This window comes from Sphaeramia orbicularis, chromosome 12 (genome assembly GCF_902148855.1).
Source record: "Sphaeramia orbicularis chromosome 12, fSphaOr1.1, whole genome shotgun sequence".
Lineage (NCBI taxonomy): Eukaryota > Metazoa > Chordata > Actinopteri > Kurtiformes > Apogonidae > Sphaeramia > Sphaeramia orbicularis.
In genome coordinates, this window is record NC_043968.1 from 68,399,425 (window position 1) to 68,424,741 (window position 25,317).

Genomic DNA, 25,317 nt, shown 5'->3' on the forward strand with positions numbered 1-25,317 from the left:
TGCAGCATTGCAATCAATTGAATAGCACAAAAAACATGCAATTCCCTTGCTTGAACCAGTGTTTGTGTTCCTGGTTTGATTCCTATTTATGTACAATTGATAGATTAATGAAAACATAATACTGAATATTCCATTCCATTTCTGTAAGTAGAGCCAGCTTAAATTGTACTTGCTGTACACAAGTATGAACAAACCCTTTAAAGGTCAGGTCAAAGGCATATACACAACATGTGTAGATTATGTATGAACACCAAGTCAGGTGTCATAGTGACATTTGTCTTGTCAAATGATGATCAGTGTTTCATATTAAGCCTTTAAGACCCAAAAGCATCTATTGATCTAAAATGTTTAATTACTATCTTAAACAGTCTTTATAGCAAACATGGAAACATCATTATCTTCTGCAACATTGATTCATGTAGTTTGACAAATGACAGTGGTTGTAGACGTTTGTTTTTATGTAGATTTAAAGATATATTTTGCTGAAAAAGTCATGTTTCCTTCAATTTTCTCTGTTTGGATATTCAACCTGTGAATTTACTGAGCTTCAATAAATAAAATTATGAAAATACCTTATTTTCGCTGAAAAAAATGCAGAGGATAATATTATGATAAATGGTGATAAATTACTTGGTAATAGTTAAATGTAGAGAGAAATTATTTGGAAGTCACTGCAAAAAATAGTATAGGGTCTTTATGGGTTGAAAAGGTATAGAATAAAATCCATTAAATTCTGTGTAATCAAAACTGCAATAAATAACTAAATAAGTAAGTAAAATCACATATTTCATTTCTCACAGTGATTAAAATGACGCAGAAACCTATAAATAAACCAAAGTATGGCAAGTCTTTGGGACACAACTGCAGCTAAATTCCAATGGGACATGAGATGTAGATGTAGTCACGTGTGTGGAGTGTGTTTGACTCGCACCTGAAAGCCTTTATCAGTCTGTGGGTCGAGAGGTGGGGCAACGGGGGATGCTCATGGCGGTGGGGGGAAAGGGAGGGATTAAGGAAAGATACAGGGATTGAGGAGAGCAATTGAGGGAAAGACAGACAGAGCGAGAGAGAGCGAGCAGAGGAGGGAGGGAGGGAGGGGTCTGGATGAAACCCTGACACGTCACACAAACACAGACACACAGACAGAGCTCTGCCCCGTACAGTCCGTCGCTGGAGAGGATCTCCCCACTCAAACACTCACACACACCCACCTAACTCACTCTTACTCACATACACACACATACACACACACACACACACACACACACACACCCTTCCACACACACCCTCACACACTGACACATTAGTTCAGCTTCTCTCCACCTTCGAGTGCATGCGCTCCTTGTCTTTCTACTTATGTGTGCACTCACTGGTACTTTAACGTTGGTGATGGTGGCGTGTGTTTGTGCTGGACTTATTCTACCCTGTGCCAGCCATAAGGGCAGCCTAGACTAGGTGAGTACTGTGTTTGTGCTACCATGCTGTACTGGACTCCTTGCACATATCCTGAAAGTTGCATGTTGCAGTTTAGAGTATTAACATGGACTGAAGTTAAGTTGTTTTCTTCTCAGGGTGTTGCTTAAAATTGCTTTCCACTGCCTCCCTCTTGTCTGCTGCTCTTTCTCTACTGTTTCATTTTAGTTTCTCCCTTCTTTAATTTAATCTTCCCTTGTTTCATCTCTGTCTTTATGACTGCCAACTGTCTTTGTTACTTTAAGCATGTGCTGCTTATCTGTCAATTTCAATCAAATTTCCTCATGCGGAGCTAAATTGGTTTCAATTGCTTTCCATGGAGGACCCCATAAGGAGCTTAGCTTATCCATTCAGTGGATTACTTACAGTGTGACCCTATCTTTTTGTGCACAGTGTTTATACAGACATAAATATTCCACAACAGTGACATGCAGTTTTGCACCTGCCTATTCTCAGTGACATCAACTCACTTAGTTCCATTCTGGGTTATGAGAATGACGTTGATATCAGAAGACATTAGCTAACCCATCCCAATTTACACTGCTTGGCTGAACTAGGCTAATCTGCCTCATGCAACTTTAAAATTAGTTTTATGCTTCTGTGGATAGAACTGGGACAAGGGGGTTATCAGAATGGAGAAGAGTCAGCCAGCAGGAAACTATTACAAGGCATGCACAACAGGACCCTGACTTTTACGCAAGGGTTATGAAAGCAAAGCAGTTGTTGTAGCCACGGGACGATAAGGTGGAATACACTGTATTTCACTGCAGCACAGATGTTGCAATACGGCTGCTCGGACAAAGAAAGTAACAAAGGAAGTTTGATTAATTTCACAGGATGTCATGGGAAAAAAAAGCAGAAACTGCACTCTCGCCTGTATTAATGGATTTAGTTTGTTTTCATGTCTCCCAGTGGCAACACTGGCCCACTACTGTCTCATCTGATCCATGTTTGTTTGTTTGAGTATAAGTGGGGAGGTGGGGGTAGGGGGGCTGGATGAATGCTCATGCATGCACTTCTGTGTTGCCAGCTGGCTGAATGTAGGCCATGGAAGCAGCACGGTTGCATCATGCATGCTTTAACAAGGCAATGACCAAAATCTACTTCGTGTCACTGTGCATATCCGTGGCCTGCCTCTGTCTCTGTTTAATGTGTCTGTGTTCCTGCGATTATTGTCAAGTTTCTGAATATCCGACTTTTTTTACTTCATATTTTCCTCCTCCATTTTTATCTGTGTTTAAATCCTCTTCAGTGTCTGCTTTGCTCAGTCGCATCTATTTCTTATTCACTTTGGCAACATCACCAATTGTGTTCAAGTCCTCAGTCCACCTTTGTGGTAACCCAGTGCTGTGACAGAATGCTAATGGTTTTTACTAAACAATTTGTTTCCTGTATCGCTAGCTTCCAGACCTCCTGATATATAGTATATTCAATGTGTCATTAAGGGGCATGGAGAAATATCAGGGGAACTTGGCAGTCTCTGTGTATACTCACACATCTGGATTCGAGGATAATTCATCATGTCATGCCTCTGTTCAAACTTCGCATCATACTTAGTTTTTCCACAAGAACAACAAATTTTGCAGAACCTCCTCAACCTTATTTTTTAGGTACAGTGTCCTTCACTGGTATATTATTAATGTAATGACATGGGATTGTGTGGGTAAATGTGTAATGACCAACTAATGGTAAATTTCCTTTTTTGGGAAGGTGACAAGAAAAAGCTCCTGCACGGTGTCTCAATTCTTGTAAATATTTTACTATAGAGTCTGACCTTCATCACGTATGTGTGTCTAGTGTCACTTGCAACATATATTATACAAATGAGCGGCCTAAATCCTTCAACCATCCAGTCAAGAAACTGTCCACAAATGTCCCAATAACATGAGCCAAGAAAGTAATCAATAAAAAAACAAACAAAACCAAACATAATACATTGGCTTGTACAATATTTTCTATTCCTTTCTATCACCCAATAATGTTTTTGTATGAAAAAATATTATTATTATTATTATTATTATTATTATTATTATTATTATTGTTATCTATTTTTTATATTTTTTATTAGTGGAATTTCTTTCCCTTGTTAACTCGAGGGATGGTACAATAGAAAATCTTAGAAAATCTGGAAAATGTCCACGTTAACTGGAGAAAAAAAAAAAAACATTTATGATTGCACCATGATAACTTTTCAATTCATGCTTTTTTGGGGGGGGATGATTTCAGTAAGTTGAGTGTGTATGTATACTGCCCAGACAAAAAAAGTCACTCTTTAAAATTCCATCTGCCTGCATTTAACTCTTTATACAGCACACATTCACTGTCACATTATTGTGATCAGTTCATTAAAGGTTAAAAAATGTTGAACTTAGTTTATTATCCTTGTAGAGAAATTGTATCTCTGCATTTTACCTAATACACACAACACCAAGCATTAGCGATGAGCACATTAGGAGCAGTGAGCTGCCATTCAAGAAGTTTGGGGGACCAACTCCAGATCTTCATCAGTGCCTCAGTCAAGGGCACTGATGGGAGAATTAATATGCTTTATGCAATATCCTCTAAGCCCTTGTATTGGGAATGGGAGAGTTGGACCACTTCATAAAATCATCTCTATCACATCCCTATGATTCTCAATGGGGTTCACGTCTGGAGTCTGTGGTGGTCCATCCATGTGTGAAAGTGATGTCTGTTCCCTGAGTCACTCTTTCACAATTTCAGCCTAGTGAATCCTGACACTGGCAACTTGGAATATGCCTGTGTCATCTAGGAAGAAAAGAATCCACTGATTGGGGGATAAAACCTGCACTTACAATATATTCAGGTAGTCAGCGGACCTTATTTTTTTGGACGCATATTATTGACCCTAGATGTGACCAACTGAACCAAGCCCAGGTCATCACACTGTCCCCACAGGCTTGTACTGTAGTAGTGATGGGTGATTCATGAACGAATCGTTCAAAAGAATTGATTCATTTAAATGAATGAGAATCGATTCATGAATGCAATTGAACCTTTGCACTTTGCAAACATTTTGTTTATTATCATATAAATGAGTCAGAATTACTCATTAAGTCGGAGGGGGAAGTACTGTGTGATGCACCATGCAGCAGGTTGTCTCCACGGCAAGATCTCTGATTGTATTGCGAGACTAGTTGCTGCCGGTGATGGACAGACTGAGCTGAGGTAGTGAACCACTGAATGAAAGAGGAGCTGAGTAGAGCTGAGTTGCTGAATCAATTCTGAATCGTTCACGAATCACTGACTCGCTGAATCATTCACAAATCACTGAATTGGCTGAATTGTTCACAAATCGATGACTCACTGAGTTGTTCATGAATCGACGACTTGCTGAATCGTTCACAAATTGATGACTCACTGAATTGCTTTGCAAATAGCTGAGTCTATTTAACTGGTGAACGAGACTAGATACCTCTACCGTAAGAAGACAGAACAGAAGCCATATTAGATCATGAACAAACAAGGTGAATGAGGAAATCTGAAGTCCACTATTTTTGTAATGTTTAAATTGGTAAATTTTAATTGCCTGAAAGAACACTAATAAAATTCAATTACACACAGAGCGCAATGTTGTTTTAAACAACATAAGATAGATAGATAGATAGATAGATAGATAGATAGATAGATAGATAGATAGATAGATAGATAGATAGATAGATAGATAGATAGATAGATAGATAGATAGATAGATAGATAGAAAGAAAGAATTGACTATTGACAAAGTAGTACCATAATTTTGTAATTACTTTATTCATAGATGGACAGAAAAGACAGTATGAAGGGTTAGACCTATTGCCACTTCTGCTTGTCAAGTGGTGTTGTGGTGGAGGCATATACTTGGCAGTTTGGCACCGCCAGTTTGTGATCAACACCTGTTAGATGTTTTTTTAAATTGGCAAATCAAATGAATCAATTCGGAATTGATTCTCAACAGATGGGGGAACCTAAAGAATCGGACTTCCCATTACTATACTGTAGTTACTAGGCATGATGGGAGAATCTTTATGCTCTCTATCAAACTGATGGTTGTTCAAGAAATGAGAGTCAACAGTTGGAGTTAAAGAAGTCGTTACAGCTGACAAGTATTAACCACATCTTATTCAATGGAAGCATCTGAACTTTTTGCTTAGTCAGAACCTAGTGGTGACTTGTTTTTTGACTTTGCAGTTTATGTTAACAGTTTGACACTGTACACATATCAGTGATGATGGTTGGAGAGACTGAACCATTCCCTGATGCACCTTTTGACTATGTACTTCAGCAGAGATTTTGTTTTAAGCAATGGCTACTGCCACAGTACTGTGGCATGAAATATCGGTTTGTCTATTGCCACAGAACCAATCAAATGTTAGCATTTGTACTAGACCCAATCATGGATACTGTTCCATGAACTCATTCGTCTCTTGTTGCCACAGTACTGTAGTGATATATGGCATATACTTCAGTGCATTCTTTTGTTCATTTTGCTACCACAGTACTATGGCAAATGATGGAAGAAACGACAAATTAGTGACAGTATATAGTATAGAATAGGAATTATTGTTCTAAATGCTCTTCATGTTATTTTTCTGTGTTCTTTGCTCTGTGCAGTCAGTGAGATTGAGGCTGGAGCAGGTGGGTGGAGCTACATGTTAGATGCAGCAGTGTGCTGTGTGACTTCTCAGTTCTGTGTCAGTTGTGTATTGAGTGCTGTGGTCCGAATTCTGCACTCTGAACATTGTCCCAGTGGCTGATTTATATCAATGTAGGATTTTACCTATTGTCACCCTTGCCCCCCCCCTGCATAAAAAAAAAAGTTGCTGCTTTGACCAGGAATCAATCTAACCTGAGTCTTCCGCATTGCAGTCTGAAGCCTTACTGACTGAACTAAACCTCTGCTGCGTTTAAGTCTGACCTTTTTGCTATCTGATTGCCTTTGTACTTTTTGGGATGTGGCAAGTTACCAACCTACACATGATATAACAAGGGCACTGATTGGCTCTGTGGTAATAGACAAACCAATATTTCGTGCCACAGTACTGTGTCAGTAGCCACATTTTTTTTTTAAGGTTAGGCTCATAAGTTTGTAAGTGTAAGGATATACAATCCTGAAAAACACAGAACTATTTTGTCACAGCTTCTAATTTTTTTTTTTTTCTTTCCCAAGTGATTTGTCACCATTTATTTTAATATTGTCCTCTGCAGTTTGTATTTTTCAGTTAAAATCATTCCTATATCTAATTTACTCATCATATAGATGTTCATTAAAGTTAATAGAAAATTAATAATTTATCAAAATATAGCATTAACTGAACATAAAAACAAGTGTCTCAATCCACTGTCGTTTATCAAGCTCCATGGGTTTTACTGGTGAATCAATGTTATGGAAGATGACGGTGTTTCCACATTCACTACGGAGACTCTGAATGTCCAAATGGGTCATATCTGATGAGGATTGAAAGCTGAGAAACTACATTTTACCTCAATTATTTACATGTATCGATAAGATTAGTGGATCACCACTTATTAAACATTTTAGATCAGTAGATGCTTTTGGTTGGCAATGGATGTTTGGGTCTTTATGGGTTAATTTAAAATGGCCATGTTCTAGTTTTTGTGGCTGAAACATAACCCAAACTATTTTAAACATGACTCGGCGACCTGGAGGATGTTAAGAGGTTACTTATTTTGGGAAGGCAAATTTTATAGACTTCTGTTCACAAACCCCCCTGTTTCTGTAATTGGGAGTAGCTGGATTTGGTTGTCTGTGTCAGTATGTTTGTTTGTTTGTGTGTTCTGCTTTAGAGAATTGTAGTGTGCTCCGTTTAAATGGGAAGAATCTCCGAGCTCTAGGTTAGTGGTTCAAAGTGGACTTGTTGACCAGCTGGTACTGAGCAGTACAAGTCTCCAAAGGCGGACCAACTACACTTAGTGAAACAAAATGAATATCAAAATCCTTAAACAATTAAAGCCTCAAGTCAAATATCCTGTATTGAAATAAGTATTTTACTCGTCTGGTAGATTTAGCCATGTTAATGTGCACATACTCTCCCCAGAGGCATAGCATTTGGATCAGTGTGTCTGATTAATCCCTGGTTCAGAGACCTGAGCCAGTTCAGAGACAGGCCAGTGTCAGGCCAAAACCCCCCAGAGGCAGAATTATGTTGGACTAGGAAGCTGGCAGCCTTCACATGCATGAAGTAGCAACATCCTGACCTATTGGGAAGAAAACATGATTTGATTGGGAAATATGTAGAGAGAAAACTGTCCTCACTTCTAAATAAAATATACCTTAAACATTAAACTTAAATAACATCCATCAGACCACACTGTTGTCAAGACAAAATAAACTGAGAAGAGACCAGACTTTGAGGGATCAAGACCAGACTAGACACACAACAGGGGCATTACAGCAACAAAAATTTTTCAGATATTGCAAATTGATATGGTATAAGGATTTTTTTCCCCATTTTTTTTTTGTCCCAATTAGAGTAATAACTTGAACAAATCAGAAAATGCACCTGTTTAGCCATAATAGCAGCTCTGGTCTTGACATAAAATCCATTGTCCATTTTTGTCTGAGATGAGTAAAAATGCCCTCCAGATGAAAATGAGACCAATACCTTCAGTAAAACCAGTGTTACCTCACAGTACTTGAAAGTACTAAAACGTATTCACTAGTGACTAATTTAAGGTTGTTAGGGATTCAACAAAAGAAGTGTAAGGCCAATACGCATGTATTAAACTACATTTCAAGAGCATATTCTAGTTACCCTCGTCTGTCTGTCCAAAAACTTTGGCATGCACTGATAAGTCAGGCCACTGGGTGGCAGTAGTGCGCCTGATAAGTCAGGCCAAGGTTTTTCAAGTGTGCGCACGTTATGTTTTTTGTGTTTATCATGTGGCTGAAACACAACCAAAACTACACCAGATTAAACATGGCTCAAAGATGGTCATAACCCTAACTTTGAGAATGAAGTGCGACGTTAAAAGGTTTAACAGAATCCAACATCTTGTACATCTAAACTGCAAATGATACAATGCACATACAGTATAATGTATAAATAATTAATAAATGCATTTTGTAATGGGTTAAACTAGAAAAAAATTGAATGTTTCCCTTTACTCTCTGGTCCCATTGTGCCTTTGACAGAATGTTCTTATGGCTTCCAGTTTTCATAACAAACTCTATCCACTAAGTGTTGACAGTTAATTATACTGTAGGTCTACAACAAAAAGGCTGCCATCTTAACTTTGCTTAACATGAATTGAGAGGCTGAAATTGAAATGCTGCGCCTGACTGACAGCCAAACAAAATTTACAAGATAATGAGTGACAGGGGCAATTAGTGTTGATTTTCAGGAAGCTTTTTTTTTTTTTTTTTAATTTTATTTATAAGCGCCTTTCAAGACACCCAAGGACACTGTACAACAAGATAAAACAGACAATCCATAAAATACAAAGAAATAAACAGATAAAAGAATAATTACTATATCTAGAAATGAAGATGTAAAATGGAGAGTAGAACTTATGGTGGGTAGGCTATTCTGAAAAGGTGAGTTTTGAGTCTGGATTTGAATGTGGGGAGAGAATTACTGTTATGGATGGATGGTGGGAGGGAGTTCCAGAGCTGAGGAGCAGAGCGGCTGAAGGCTTGGCCTCCCATGGTGTCTGAGGCAGACAGGGGGCACAGTGAGCTGGATGGAGGAGGAGGACCTGAGGGAATGGGCTGGAGTGGTGATATGGAGGAGGTCTGACAGGTACTGAGGAGCAAGATTGTGGATGGATTTAAATGTGTACAGGAGGAGTTTGAATTCAGTTCTCTGTTTGACTGGGAACCATTGTAGTTCATGGAGGATGGGGGTGATGTGGTAGGAGGGGGTTTTGGTGATGATGCGGACGGTAGAGTTATGGACCAATTGCAGTTTATGGAGGGACTTTTGGGGAAGACCGAATAGGAAGGAGTTACGGTAGTCGAGGCAGAGGTTACGAGACTGTGCATGAGAATAGAGGTGGTATGGGGGGTGAGTGAGTGGCGGAGGCGGTGAAATATGCAGACCAGGTGACATTATTGATGTGGGATTTGAAAGATAGTAGGCCATCGAGGATGACACCCAGACTCTTAACCTGAGGGGAGGGGCAGACTGAGGAGCTGTCGATGGTGAGGGAAAAGGTGTTGGTTTTGGAAAGAGTGGATTATGAGCCAATGAGGAGCATTTCTGTTTTGTCGCTATTGAGTTTTAAGAAATTGGAGGTGAACCAGGATTTAATTTCAGAGAGGCAGGAGGTGAGGGAGGAAGGCGGGAGTGTGGAACAAGGTTTGGTGGAGAGGTAGAGCTGGGTGTCATCTGCGAAGCAGTGGAGATGGATGTTAAATTTTCTGAAGATATTGCAGAGGGGGAGGAGGTAAATGATGAATAGAAGGGGCCCCAGGACGGAGCCCTGGGGTACACCTGAAGTAACTGGGGAGGGATCTGACCTGAAAGTTTTAAGCTCAACAAACTTTTTAAATTTATAATTATTATTATTAATTATATAAAGTGATGGTAGAAACCTTTTTGAACTGATGTGCAGCTAAAAATCTCTAAAGAGTGTTTTTACCACTAACTTATACTGTATTAAACCTCTGACTCATTCTCAGGTTACGGTTAAGGTTTCATATGAGCCATGTTTAAACTGATGTAGTTTCATGTCATATTTCAGTCAAAACAAAAACTAGATGTTCCCTTTTAAATAAAGTCCCTATACTGTATATTGGCCATAATTTTAATATATTCTTAATCTCCCATTTTATGGTCAAGGTCAAGATCAAGTTTATTCATAAAGTACATTAAAAACAATGCAAAGTGTCCAAAGTGCTGTACAAAGATATAGGTAAAAATACCAGATATGATAAAACTAGTAAAAATAAGAATATATATATGATATATGCTAAAACTGATAAAAATCAGATTCACAATAATAGGATTAAATTGGATTAAAAACACAACAAGAGGATAAAACAAATAAAAAAATCACACGTGTATTAAAAGCCAGTGCAAATAGGTGTGTCTTTAAAAGAGATTTAAAGCACTCGGTGGACTGTGCACATATGGTTTGTTGGGGCAGAATGTTCCAGAACCTTTGACCTGAACAGAAGAAGCTCTGTCGCTTTTAGTCTTTAGATGGGTTTTTGGTAGATCTAAAATCAGATGATTTGAGGATTGTGTTCCCCGAGCCGGCAGAGGGTGCCAAACCATTCAGGGACTCAAAACATACCATAAAATCTTAAATTGGATCCTGTAAGTGACAGGAAGCCAGTGAATGGAAGCCAGTACGGGGGACGATGTGGTTCCAGTCAGAAGACTGACATTTTGCACCATTTTGCGTTCTGCACTATCTGGTTCCAAGGAAAGAAAGAAAGAATAGTTTGGTCAGTGTGACTGTTTCTTCAAATTGCTCCAGATGTTCAGAACAGCAGAAAAAAAGTGTTGGGATAAACAGTGCGTAATCTTGTGGTTTATTAAACAGTAGCAGAAGCGATAGTGAGTGATGATTAATGTGTCTTTGGGAGTTTATTTGACACAGCGGAATAATAAAGATGATGAGATTATGAGATGTGGTTTCCCCATGTCTTTGGATTTGTTAATGGTGAAATTAAGACGTGTCAAAAAAGCCCTCATCTGGCGTTGCTTTGACAGATAGCTGACCCTTGGTGACATGTACGTGTGTGTGTTTTCCACCATGGCTAATGCATTTCCTTCTTATAATGTGCGTGAGGTGGTCTGTATGAGCATGAAAGCAAAAAATAGCAGAACACCCACCGGGAAAAAAAGTGTGTCATCTGCCATTGCGCGCACACTTGCTTTACGTTTTTTTTTTTTTTACATAATGGTCCAGTGTGGGTGCAGACATACAGTACATACTGTACACATGCATGTACACAGACACACACAGCGGTTTCCAGATGGCATGCTGCGCCTTTATATCAGCAGATTAAAATGTATGATTTGTGATTAATTTATGCAGAAGGGGGTTGGTGTGCTTGTTTTTAAGTTCCTCTCTTAAACATTTGCTGTGTGTGTGTGTGTGTGTGTGTGTGTGTGTGTGTGTATGAGATCATGTGAGACTTTATTCGTAAATATGAGTCAGAAATGTCACGCATCTCATGCTTCTCAAGGGTAACGTTGACCCCAGGCTTATATCCTCTTGATCTGAAGTGATGCATTTGTCCCAAAGGGTTACACTATAAGTTTGGCTACTGTACTGTTGCTGCATTCCTTTGACGCTGTCAAAGTGGACGTGTCAATATGACAAAAGGCTTCAGAAGATAGTTAAATAGGAAAGAAAAGAATAAGAAAAGGTTATTGTAGTATTTCTCATTCTGCACTCTCATGCTGATTGTCGTGCTCATTGTAAGGACAGTAACAAATGTTTTTCAGTCAATAGTTTTGTTTTCATAAAACACATTTTATGTACATTTCAAAATATTACATCAGAATTTTTTTGTTCTACTTAAAAAAAAAAAAAAATGTTTTTACGTTCCCCTGATGCAGATTTTGCCATTTTTCATACAGCTATTGCACATAATGGGAGATGGGAACACTTGTTTTGAATACACTGTGATGCAGCAAACAATTGGCTCACATGACTGGTTAGCTGACTGAGCCCCAGTGCATCTATTAAAACCTACAACGTATCTTCAGTCCATACATGTGGACTGAAGAGGCCAAATAACTGGTCAGTGTTAACTGTGAGACAACATCACACCTGTTTGTAATGGGGTTGTTGTTGTAAAGTGACGTTGCATCACACCATTTTAGAGCCCATGCGGGATTTAGAATTTTTCTCAGTCAAAAAAGTGCAAATTTCACAATATTCAGAGAGTTATTATTCATTTAAGTTATTAATATTCAGAGAGACCTTGAATAATCAAAATAATTTCATATTTTACCTAGTCCTAATTAGAGGATACCGCTGTAGTCGTAACAGATGTTGTTTGACTGTTGCTTCAGTCGTGTGTTTATCGCTGTTATTTGTAATATTGCCTTTAGCGCCACCTGGTGACAGCCTCATGCATCCTAGGTTATCCTAACCTTTGGAAACTTGTATGATTGACGGTTTCTTTTTTTAAGACATTTTATCAAATGCCAGCTGATGTGTACCAGGCTCTCTGCATGGATTGTGTTCAGTGAATGTAGAAGAGCAGCAGCTCATAGATTCGACCAATCAGAAGCCAGACAGACATGCGAATGAGCTGTGAATGGTGGCTATAGGTTTAATCATCATTGTATTAAAATTATAATAACTAATCTAAGGTTAAAGGTTCAGTGTGTGATATTTATTGACATCTAGTGGTGGAATTGCACATCTCACTACTCTGCCCTCACACTTGCTGATAATAGTCTGTTCTTAGCTGCTGTAGAAATGGAAATGCAACAAGGTGACCAGCTCCCGCTGTACACAGAAATTGTTCATTCTAGGTAATAAAAACACAATCATACTGTATTTTCAGGTGATTATATGGAAATGAAAGCAAATCATGATGAGTATTAAATTTCCTTGGATTCCTGTAAACTGTTGGGATACTTTATTTAGTGGTGACCGTAGGGGTCATAACAGTCTGCAACTGCAGCACCAGATGCCACAACATCTTAAGAACAGTTCAGACCAATGATTTATGATGAGGTGTAAATTTGAAGCGGTCAAAAGGACAGTGATGGTGAGCTTTTTAATACAGCTTTATTTCTGATTTTAAATGGACAGTGCAGCAAGTCCTTAGTTTAAAGCTGTTATTTGTTTGGTTTTATTTTCTTGAGCTGAGGAAAATGAGTTTTACTCTGGGGATAAATAAAGTTTATCTGTGTCTGTATCTGTGACTGCTGGTGTCAGCTCTAATAAGCAGAGAAAACACTATATAGTGTGACTGTCTAAAAACAGCACCGTGGAGATTGGACCTGGTAGCTGATGACGTTATCAGGCAGTTTGAGAAAAGCTGAGTGTCTAGTTCACACTGCTGCAACCTTGATCTGCAGTGGTGTAAAACTGTTTCGTCTAGAGCTGAAACAATTAATACAGTTAAAATAATTATTATATTAGCTTTGTTTCCTTAATTTCGCTGCTGCAAAACATTGGTTCCGCTGTTGTGTTTCATATGGACACTTAGGCTACATTCAGACAACAGGTCTAGATGCACAATTCACATTTTTTGGTGAAATCAGATTGCTATCAGTTTTGAGTATGAATTGAATGCGACCCTGAAGAGACCCACATGCACAAAAGAGGTCCTGATGTAATCCGTGACCACACAGGCATGCACTGTGTTTATGGAAGTAAATATGTTTTCTCTTTTGAGTTTTATATGTTGAGTTGTGATGTTTGTTGTATTTCAATGACGTAAAGGTCGGATAAATGTGACCTGGTTCAGACTGAGGTCGCATTGCCAAATATCAGATACGTATCGGATTTACAATCACATATGAAAGTGGCCTGGATCGGATTTGAAAAAATCTGATTTGTGCAGTTCAAACTGTCTTTAACAGATTGGATCCAGGTCACGTATTGACAAAAAAATCGGATTTGGGCCACATTTGTCTGCAGTCTGAACGTAGCCTGATTGTGAGGCACATGATGCCAGGATCAACACAAACAACATTGGGCATAGCTCAGAAGAGATGAGAACAAAAAGACATGCTCTAGATCCTCACTTTTCTACATTGGAACCATCACTTACTCCTTTAAACTTTGTAGCTTTCACACAAATATTAAAAAAAAAAAAGTTGTCTTTTTTTTCAGTTGTATGTTAGTTTCGTCTTAAGTTATTAATAAGTTGGATCCAGATGTGTTGAAGACTGCAATGCACATATTGTTTGTAGATGTCATTTGATTTGTTTGTTGTTGTTTATATCTATAGATATTTTCATATATGCATTTATACTGTTGTTATTGTTGTTGTTATTTCTATATAGATATTTTTTATATATAGTTTTACTTTTATATTTTTATGGTTGTTGTTTCAGCTGGTTCTTGAATAAAGGACAAGTTTTTTTTTCATTTTCAGACATGTCTTTTTCACATTTTTACAATTTTTTTGTTCTCCTATTCAAATAACAGTTTAATTGAATCAAAGAAAATAATCGATAAATTAAGTGAGTACAAAAATTATCAATAGCTGCAGCTCTACGGAAAAGGACGAAACAACATTAGGTTATCAATCTTTAAATTGTATTTTTTGATTTGAAGTCAAAGAACAAATCTGCAGAAGGAAAGGATATATTTTCACATTCTGGTGTTTTTTTTAGAAACTAAAAAAGAAAATAATTGATAGATTAATCGATTACAAAACTAGTTAATAGCTGCTGCTCTAATTTTGTCTCATTGTGAATCTTTTGTCTAAATGGGTTAAATACATTGAAAGAAACATCTAAAAAATGTAGTTGGGATTTGGGGTCTGACAAAGGCTTTTTTATATCCACATACATGTGCTTTAATTTATTTTTCCTAATTAGAACACTTCCCAAGTTTGTGTGGGTGTGTCAAAACTGCTTAATAGATGGTTGTCACTTCTGTTTGTTGCATGGTGTAATGTAGTTGCCCTGTTACCTCAAAACAAGAGCATGCTGGTTGATAACCACAGACATTTAAGACCTTTTTTGGTGAAGTTTGCATATCCCCACTTTCCCTTCTGCAGTTCCATACACTGACCACTCTAAACTGCCTTTGCTGCAACAGACCAGACTTAGCTTATTAAATACAGTCATTTGTACCTCCACCAAGGAACGGTGAAGGCTATGTTTTCATCGGGGTTTGTCAGTCAGTCTGTCTGTCTGTCTCTCTGTTGGGCTGTCTGTCAGTCTGTTTGTTTGTTTGTTTGCTTGTCTGTTAGCAAGATAACTCAAAGTTATGGATGAATTTGGATGAAATTTTCAAGAAATGTTGATACTGACACAAGGAACAAATGATTACATTTTGGTGGGGGCTGACCTGCCTTGGCGGAGGTCTGCGCTGTCCGAGGGCTTTTCTAGTTCTATTCATGTATAAGGAGAATGAAATCTAATGTTTGCAGTGAACAATAAAAAAAATATGGAAAACATAATAAACAGCAGATATATTTAGTTACAAAAAGATATGTACCATACCATCTTTTTCTGCTTATCTGGGTCCGGGTCACAGGGGCAGCAGCCACAGCAGAGGAGGCCACCTGCGGCTCCAGAGCCGCATGCGGCTCTTAAGCCTCCTTGTAGTGGCTCCCTTTACTGTGGTCAAGCCAGCTGTGATTCTCTGCATGGTCAACACAAGCCGCTAGCGTTTTTCTTGTGCGCTACTCATTCAACAGTTACGGTAGATGAGCTGCATGGAGCGAATGTGCCTTCTGGACAACAAAAGTAAGGGCTCATTTATGCTCTACGTGAAAGACGCAGACGGATACAGATGAAGGGTTCTGTCCGTCCTTAGTACATTATGTAATTCTGTCCGTTTTCCAGCTTGCGGATGTAAACCCAGACGGAGAATATGGAGCAGTACAACTGGGAACTGCGGAGGCAGTGTTGAGTTTTGAAGAGAATGATTTCCATAAATAGCAATACTTTTCATAGAGTGACTGTATGAGTACTGTGTACTTTTGGGGTAATCCTACAACAGATTCCCTTCCAAGCTACATGTGTTTTTTCGTATGAAATAGGCTTTAAGTCTAAACTCAATGATGAATAAAATTATTTTTTCCTATAAGTACCTCATGAATTGGGTATATTTGGTATTAGTACTTCATATACTATTAGCACATGTACTATGAACTACTTTTACTGTGTACTTTTGAAGTAATCATACTCCAGATTCCCTTCCAAGCTTCAAAAGTGTTTGTTTTCGTCTAAAATAGGCTTTAAGACTAAATTCAATGATGAATAAATTTTTTTTTTTTTCCAGTAAGTACCTCATAAATTTGGTATTTTTGGTATTAGTACTTCATATACCATTAGCACAAATACTATGAAATGCTTTTACTGTGTACTTTTAGAGTAATCATACTCCAGAATCCATTCCACACTGCACTTCTGCTTGTTGTATTCAGTGGTTGTAACAGATAAAATGTAAAAAAAAGATTCAAACTTTTAAAAGTTTATAAGCTCTGTTATTTTTTATGGCTCCAGACTATTTTTTTTGGCAGAAGAGGGGGCAAAATGGCTCTTTTGATAATAAAAGTTGCAGACCCCTGGGCCAGAAAGTCCTCTCCCCAGCCACTTCCACCAGCTCTTCTGGGGTAATCCCGAGGCGTTTCCAGGTCAGCCGAGAGATACAGGCCCAATCCCAATTCACCCCTTGGCCCTACCCCTTACCCCTACCCCCTGAAATGGAGTTGCAAGGGGTAGGAGTTGAAATATTCCCCTATGAAATGAAACAACCCTTCGACACCTGTTATGTCATCAGCAGTCATCGATGCTGCTATAAGCAGATGTGACAACTTTGTTTCCGAAATAATTCTTCATGCCATCAGCAGCTGTAACGGTAGTTGTTCCATGGACTTTGGGCATCTTTTTATGGCTATCAACTGCAAACCGCAGAAATGCGATCTATAACACATTGAAACGGCATTAAATGGTTGATCAAATGATTAAGTTGTTTACGAAGAAAATACATTTGTGTGTTTCTTTCATCACACTGCTTCCGTTTTTGCTGTGTTTACCTCCATCTTGCCGATGATTCAGATATAATTATGGCAGATTTCTCATACCCCTCTGTTTGTAGTGTGGTCTCTCTGTTTTGAGGGCCATACAGCCCTCCCCCTTAGCCCTTCCTCTCCGACTCATCGATAATTGAGGCAACCGTACCCCTTCATTTGAACGTGCAAAATGGAGGGGTAAGGGGTAGGGCCAAGGGGTGAATTGGGATTTTGCCATAATCCCTCCAGCGTGTCCTCGGTAGGCCCTGAGGTCTCCTCCCGGATGGACACGCCCGAAACACCTCCCCAAGGAGGCATCTGGGAGGCATCCTCACTAGATACCCAAACCACCTCAACTGAAAGACTGATCATCCGTCTCCTGGTCTCTCAACGCCATGTCCTCCACGGAATGCATGTTGGTGGGATTGAGGAGCTCCTCAGAGTATTCCTTCCACCGCCCACCTATGTCCTCAGTTGACATCAGTAGCCCCCCCACCCCCACCCCCCTCCCCCAGAGGCACCGGACAATTTGCCAGGAAAAAGATATGTATTTTTACCAAATGTATAGGGGTGTGCCAAAAAATCGATTCATATAAAAATCGTGATTCTCATTTACTACAATTCAGAATCGATTTAAAATGTCCCAAAATCGATTTTAAAAAATAAAACAAATCCGCCTGCAGTCTGCCTCTGCTTTGTACATGGGATGTCCTGACGTCATCATGCAGCCGGTTCTGGAATGCATGTGCGGTAAGCACCAAAACAAAGGAAACTATTGGAGGAGGTAGGGCTAGCGGTTAGCGATTAGCAGCTAGCACAATTAGTGGTTAGGGTTCGTGATTAGTGCAATTAGCGCAATTTGTGGCTAGTGCATTGACACACCATCAAATGGTGTTAAATAACACACAAAAGATTGAAAATGCATTCGTATAGCACGCCAAATGCAATAAATTGGCATCACATACAATGCGATTTCATGAGATCAGTCTGTCAGCAGGCATCACCCAGAGCTTAAGGACATGGTGCCAAGTCAGCCACCAGCAGCAAACCAACGCACACTGCTGTGCCTCACCAAACTCTCTGCCAAGCATGGATAAATGTTTAAAACTTAATAAATGTGAAAAAGACATTTTAATGTCTGCATTTGTCATTCTGTCTTGCAAAGCAGACTGGAGTAGATCATGAGGATCCTTTGTACACTTATAGATTGAAGCAGAAATCATTATGAATTAAATTGTTTTGAATCAAAAATCGATTTTGAATTGAATCGTAGCCCCAAAAATCGGAATCAAATTGAATTGTGAGATAGTAAAAGATTCCCACCCCTACAAATGTGGAAAAGTGAGCATGATGTTGTGAACAAGAAGGTAATAGAACAGGTGCATTTGGGGGTCATACTGGTTTTCTTTTTGCCATCTCCACAATCCAGTGTGTTTCACAAGTCTCTGCGGACTGTGTTCCTTCAGAGAATTGTCTTTAATCTGAAGTGTGAAGACACTTCCATGTGCTTGGGTCAGTGGCAATGAACCTAGATGGCTGAAAGTCGTCACAGACAGAACGTAAAATGTAATTAATTTTCTGATGGGCAAGCATGTTGAGCCTGCAGGAGGTGGGTGGAATTAAGTGGGTGCGCCTGAAGGGAGTGTGACTGCCAATAATAAGGGATGCACTCATGTAGAAAACAAGTAAATTCCCATCCTGCTTCTTTGCTCTGCAGATATTTGGCATTAGAAGGATGTGCCACAACATCAACTTATCAGCATCTGCAATATTTAACACATGGGACTTTAGAGCACTATGGTGCAAAAGTATTTTTTTACTTGAACTGCATAAGTTTCATACCATATATCAGTAGTTATTAATTAGCACTGGAGAAATACAATAAACTCTCTTGTAGTCACTTTTTAACTTTCATTTCTGTAAACACTATCTAATGTACATACACTTTTTTCCAAATTGCGTATGCTATAAATGTGTGAAGTCATCAGCTAACAGCAGTAGAATGTTAATAAAAACATTGTTCCATTGATGAATCCCTCATTGCTCTCTGCTATGTTGAAAAGTTCAAAGGTTATTTTAATCTTGGCAACTCGTGGATCCAAATTTTTTCCCAGTTATCCAGTGGGAAATACAATGTGAGGGGATTTTCATGTCCAATTTTCAAGTTCATAACTAGTATTTATTGTAATTCCCTTAGCACGTGAAGGCAGGATAAATCTTCGATAGAATTTTGTCCATGAGTTCATAAAACACATCCAATTGTCATTCTGCCATTTTCCACTTGATGATAAAGAGCAGAGGAGGTGGATGAAAATGACACGTAAAGTTTCAAATCTTAAATGAATTAGACAAAACAATGTTTGGTGCTACCTAAGGGTGGCATAATGTTACTTCCCGCTGCACCAAACTACCACCCCACTGCCAAACAAGGTCTCTATGGATTCTCCTGATATAATACGTTTTTCTGAGGTGTTTCACATTTTCAGACTTTGTATTTGGTCTGTCACGTTTTTACCTGTACTATCCATATCAGGGAAAGCTAAAATGATTTGCTGTATGTTAACACACAGCTGTAAATGCACCACTGTAAATAGACATGGGGCTTTAACAGTATGTTAGACACTTAACAGTCTTGATGTCAAGTCAGGCAGAGTGAAATTGTGAGGTATGCACGGACCGCACGCATGGGGGGGGGGGGGGGTACCTTACCTACCTCTCTCTCTCTCTCAAATTTCACTGAGTACACACGAGGTATGCACAGGCCGTATGGACATATGGCTGCAGGCACCAATGCTGCAAGTAAAACACTGTCTTTGGAAACTAAGGATTGTATTTGAATTAAGTAAATGAATTTAGCCTCATCCAACTCAAACTGGTGCCTTGAGCAATGAGTTTACAGGTCAGCCTTAACTAGATAAGCCATTGTTTTTGGCTCTTAAAAGTTTAGTTTGTAAGATTTAAAGGATTTAGGATGATTTATTTACAGAGATGAATATAATATTCATAATAACCAGTAATAACCAGTGACGGTTGAAAGTGAATTTAGTAACTGAAGTTCACATACAGTACACTCTAGATATGAAATGAAATCCCATTCCAGTTTTAGGACTATTTCTGAATATCCTTTCTTTGTTTTTTCCAAATCTATATCAGGGACAATCATGCAACGCTTTGAGTCAACAGACAGCAGACATAATCCTTTCTGGCTGCTGTGCCATGTTCAGGACAAACAGGAAATGAAATGCGTCAATCACTACTGTTCCAGTTACAGAATGCCCAAAAGTCATCATGTTGTCTTCTTCCATGTGGCATTGTGAATCAGCCTAGAATTAGGCCACAAAGACCTCTCCATACTTGCTCTCTACATTAAATTTAATTGCAGCTATTGTGTCATGGCTGAAATGCTTTCAGCTTTAGGCAGGTTGTGTGCAGGTAAATCAAGCAGCAAAAAATGCTTTTCTCTCAGGGATTAAGCTGTGTGCATGGAGCATGTACAGTGCATTACCTGTGCATTCATTTACAAGGTAGAACTTAGTATTACAGTATACATGTAAACCCATACTGTTATACATTTCTTTGCATGAAATAAAAGCAAGCAATGTAACATAAAATAAGTTTCCATTCTTTAAAAGCTTTTGTTGAAAATTGTTAGGATTTGTGACTTGTGATTTGAGATGTGTAGCAAAATTTAATCTTAAAATGCGTAAAATTGTTAGTATAATATGTTGTCTTTACCAAGAAATGCCTGTAATTTGACTGAAGAAGCTGTTCTGTACAGATTGTTGACAAAGGAAAAGTGAAATGACTAGTTGTGGGATTTTTGATACACAGAGTGTCCACAGGAAAAAAAAAATCCATTTATAACAGTCCTTGCAGTTTTTAGGCTTTAGATTTAGAAACCTTTGAAAACAGCGGCGCATTAATTTGACAGGTTAGACTGAAATATTCCAAAGCATTGTCTTCATTCCCTACTTCAGAATTGTAAAAGGCCCTGTGAACATTCAATGTCAAATGTTCTGCCTGTGTTTCTGCATTTTGTTCTTTGTTCTTATCTTATCTTATCTTATCTTATCTTATCTTATCTTATCTTATCTTATCTTATCTTATCTTATCTTATCTTATCTTAAATTGTCTTGTCTTGTCTGGGAATTATTTGGGAATATTTAACATCTGGCATCCATTTCACAAAATGTTTTGTCTAAAATTGTGCAGAAATACTCATTCCTGTGTATTAGTGAAGAGACAATGTCTGCATTTGAGGCTGTAGTACCCACTCCACATCTTGTTCTTTTGTTAAAGATCTTTTATCAGTAAAAACACCCATAAGCACATGTCTGTTTTCTGTTTTAGCTTGGAGATTAGGCCTCCATTTACTGATGTTTTCTCCAAAAAGAACTCTCAAGGCTGGTGATGTTGCAACTGAAACAGCACTTGGGTTTTAGACTATTAATTGAATGAGATATGTTCCTTTTCTCATGTCCTCTGCAAAAAATTATATTAACAGTAGACAGTAGAAAACATGAATATAGCATGTGGATGTCATAAACCACGCTGTATGTTTCTAATAGGATGTCTTGAGTCCTGTTCTGCTGCCTGATATTTACTTCCCTGTTTTGCTCCTGTCTTGCTTTGAAATTGACCATTGCATAAAGGAGTCTGGGTAGTAAGCTAAGTCCTGCTTTAAAACATCCTCTTGGTGGTAGTGGTCAGCTGAAAAAAATGTCATGTCCCAAAAAACATTGATATTATTTAAGTTCATGTAACACAAATCAGGCCACAACAAAATAGTTACAGTATATGTTTGATACACAAACCCCAGGCTATACGCATGTGTAATTCTAACAGATGTTAACAAAACACCAGTTTCCCCCAAAAGCAATAATATTTTACCAAAACACATATTTATGTCTCTGGAAAATCCTTGAATATATGCATGTACACATTATTGAAGGAATAGTGACACATCCTTGCACCCAAGGTCTTGATTATAACAAATGTTTAATATTTTTAATGTTAGTATTTACTAGATGAAAAAGCCACACAATAACAAATACTTGAGTGGCTACTGACACAGTACTTTGACACAAAATATCGGTTTGCCTATTACCACAGACTCAATCAACACCCTTGTCATATCATGTCTAGACTGATAACTTGTTACATCCTGAAAAGTACCAATACAATCAGATAGTAAATAGGTCAACCTTAGAGACAGCGAAGTTTTAGGTCTGTTGGTAGAGTGTCGGGCTGCAATGCAGATGTCTCAGGTTCACTTCCTGGTCGAAGTAGCATATTTTTTTCTTCAGATTTTCAAACCGGGGGGATGGGGAGACGGTAGGTAAAATTGGACATTGATATAAATCAGCGACTGGGACAACATTCAGAGTGCAGAATTCGGAGCATAGCACTCAATACACAACTGACACAGAACTGAGAAGTCACACAGCACACTGCTGCATCTAACACGTAGCTCTGCCCAACTTCTCCAGCCTCATCCTCACTGACTGCACAGAGCAAAGAACACCATAAAACAATATAAAGAGCATTTAGAACAATAATTCCTATTCTATACTATATACTATCAGTAATTTGTCGTTTCTTCCTTCAATTGCCACAGTACTGTGGTAGCAAAATGCACAAAGAATACACTGAAGTATACGCCATATATCACCACAGTACTGTGGCAACAAGAGGCGAATGAGTTCATGTAACAGTATCCATGATTGGCTCTAGTACAAATGCTAACATTTGATTGGTTCTGTGGCAATAGACAAACCAATATTTTGTGCCACAGTACTGCGGCAGCAGCCATTGCCATAAATAATACACATAACAATAATAATACACAGAATAATACACATCATGATAATAATAATAATTCACATAATTGTGAACATGCTGCTATTCATGTCAGATTTGCTGCATGTTCTGTACAGCAGAACATTCCAGTTGTTTTTTGGCATTTGGCAGCATCTGCCACCATTGCTGGCCTCTTTTTCACTCTCATTTTTTCTGCACCTCCTTTTCATTTCGTCTACATTTTTTATCTGTCGGTCACATGCCCGACTGATGGATAGAGACAATGAGACTATAGCTCTCGGCTGCGATTGGCCGAGACAGCCCTGACGCCAAGTGAAAGGGGGAAACGGGTGTGACACACCCACGAGGACCAAAGTTATCTGGCCTGTCACTTGTGAAACTAGCCTATAAAACACTGGAAACCATATTCAAGGGAAACTATATTCAACCGTGCCGATACTCACCCTGTTGTGGGCCACTGGCCACAACCTTGTGAGCCGTCTAGGCATTGGCAACAGCAATTTGTTTTTTTGTTTTTTTCTCTCACTGGCCCACTGACCCAGGAAAATTCCTGGTATTCCCAATGACCAGTCTGGCCCTAGCTAGAGACACCAAGAGGAGTAGAGGGAACACAATGGCACTCTGTATATTAATTTACTAATTTCATATGGATTCTTCATATAAATACCACTGTGTGATCCGTCCTGTTTCTCTTTGTCCATTAATCCATAAAATTTATTCAAAAATTACTAGACTTATTTTCAAGAAACTTGGTGGAAGGTTTAGGCACAGACCAAAGATACATTACATCTGATCTGATATTATTATTATTATTATTATTATTATTATTGTTGTTCGTCATCTTCTTCTTCTTATTATTATTATTATTATTACGGCCTTGTCACCCCGATCTATAGTCAAAACCCAAATCGTTATACTTATGTGGAAACATAGCTTCCTTTCAACAGTATTTACTACATTTTTTTTTTTTTTCCAGTTATGAGCAAAAGGATAAAAAAAAAAAAAATCCAATCCACATATTTTAAATAATTATATGTGGTTTCAAAGTCAGCTAAGATTAGCTTGCCAGCTGGTCCATACACTGGTCCAGAAGCCAGAACCTTTCACACATGTTTATTTCCCTTTTAATCTCAAGGCACCTTGTTTTTTTTTTGTTTTTTTTGCACCTTTTGTTTTGTTTCAATTTTTAGTTAAAAAAAAAAAACTAACCTAATACTGTCTGTTCATTTATAAGGCATCAAAATATGAGTAGAGTGTAAGTACTTGTATAAGTACTATGCAGTCGAATTAAATGCAGTCATTTGAGTAAATCTGTCTGACTTTAGGGTTGAACCTGGACCATATCTATAAAACAACAGAAATGAAAAAAAACCATCCATCACACTTAAAGTTAGATGTGATTGAGTTTAAGGAATGAGAAGTTGAAAATACATGTTCTACCATTTTTAAATACAAATTAAGGATATGTTATGATGGTTAACTTCATTTAAAATGTATTCCAGATGGATTAAGTGATTCAACAACCAGTAAAACGTTAAACCCAAACTGTCCACTTACAGTACTGTGTCATTTTATTGTGCTAGAGGTTAGTTTGTGAATGGAGATAAAACTGGACTACAGTTTCTGTTACTGCTCCCTCATACATCAACCTGATTTGAATAAATTACCCTGAACTTTGAGGTGTGGTGGAAACGCAATTACCAGGAACTCTTTTACCCCAAATAAGTTCCTGGTAATAAAGTTCCTGGGCTTTTGGTGGAAAAGGGCCTTTTGAAAGGAGGCTGGGGCCTGATCTGAGTGAATGGAGTCCGATGGGAGAAGTGGCTCAGTTCACTGAATAAACAACTGGTTCCATAACAATCAGATGACCTCTGTACTGATCTTTAACATCTTATCCATTGACTAGTGAATTACAATTACAATTAATTATAATGATAGTTTGGTGAGACAAGTAATATTTTAGGTGTAACAATGGCAAAGCCCATTTACAGCAGCTCAACACTGTGGTTTAGATGAATGAAAGAAGAGAAAAAGATGGTTCATGTTTGGTCTGTGGTTCAGCTTTGTAAACAAACAAACCAAACATGTTACTAATGTCTTCTATCACACAGATCCACTCTCCTGTACCACAAGAATACCTGTCATAAATTTGAGAATGTTTTGTGACATCAGCAAACTGATAAGATGTTCCCACTGTGATTGAAGCAAAAGCTAATTAGTTGCAGGTTACATCAACAATGAAACCAGCCAGATTGAACTGTGTCCTCTTTGTTAGATCATCTTTGTATAGATCAGGTAGTGACAGGCACCAGCTGATGGGTTAGAACTACTGTAACTGTCAAATAAATTCTCAACAAGCCAACAACTGGTGCAGAGGAAATTCTAAGTCG

General features: G+C 38.4%; 1 protein-coding gene across 1 annotated transcript in view; it reads left to right on the plus strand.

The window, feature by feature from the left end:
- Window positions 1-1,143: 1,143 nt before the first annotated feature.
- rgs3a (regulator of G protein signaling 3a) overlaps window positions 1,144-25,317 on the plus strand; it is a 254,786-nt gene continuing 230,612 nt past the window's right edge. The window contains exon 1 of the mRNA XM_030148618.1: window positions 1,144-1,455. The gene's annotated coding sequence lies outside the window, so the exon portion shown is untranslated. The remainder of the gene's footprint in view (window positions 1,456-25,317) is intronic.